Source organism: Penaeus monodon, chromosome 34, assembly GCF_015228065.2.
Source record: "Penaeus monodon isolate SGIC_2016 chromosome 34, NSTDA_Pmon_1, whole genome shotgun sequence".
NCBI lineage: Eukaryota > Metazoa > Arthropoda > Malacostraca > Decapoda > Penaeidae > Penaeus > Penaeus monodon.
This window is the reverse complement of record NC_051419.1, coordinates 34,244,208-34,244,703: the sequence shown is the minus strand read 5'-3', so window position 1 is coordinate 34,244,703 and position 496 is coordinate 34,244,208. Positions and strand designations below refer to the sequence as shown.

General features: G+C 27.6%; 1 protein-coding gene across 1 annotated transcript in view; it reads left to right on the top strand.

Annotated features, from left to right (window-relative positions):
• The window catches only part of LOC119594767 (dehydrogenase/reductase SDR family protein 7-like), a gene marked incomplete at its 5' end in the record, with an annotated part of 10,645 nt that overhangs the window by 9,479 nt on the left and 670 nt on the right, over nucleotides 1-496 (top strand). The window contains 1 exon segment of the mRNA XM_037943859.1: nucleotides 1-496.

Sequence of the window (496 nt, the reverse complement as noted above, 5' to 3'; positions counted from 1 at the left end):
TCTGACTTTTAAGTATTTTTATTACTTTCTCTATTTTAATCAAAGCCTTCAACCCAGTGTTGAGTTGAATACTACTGTTGCTATCATATATTATGATTTCTCTTTACAGACAACTTGGTATTTTTATATAAGTTTGTGAATATATTTTGGTTAATGAGTGATTATTATTATTAACTGAAGGAATCATCAAAGTTAATTAGAAGTTATTACATGATAAAACAATTGTAAATCTTATTATAATTCAAAATAGTGGTATTATTTAGGAGAAAGTCTGATAAAATTCAGGGAGCCTAATCATGTTTATACAAAAGCATTCATCTTTTCATTAGTGAGATGTTAGTGTCTTTTCTAAAGGGCACTTTTGTTACTAGGATAGTGCAGAATGTTATGCAACATTTGATTTCTGTGAATGAGCACAACCTTTCTTAGAAAGTGAATGTAATGGGTTATGATTATCAAGATTTGTTTTGTGATAGTTTCTAAGGAAATGAAATCA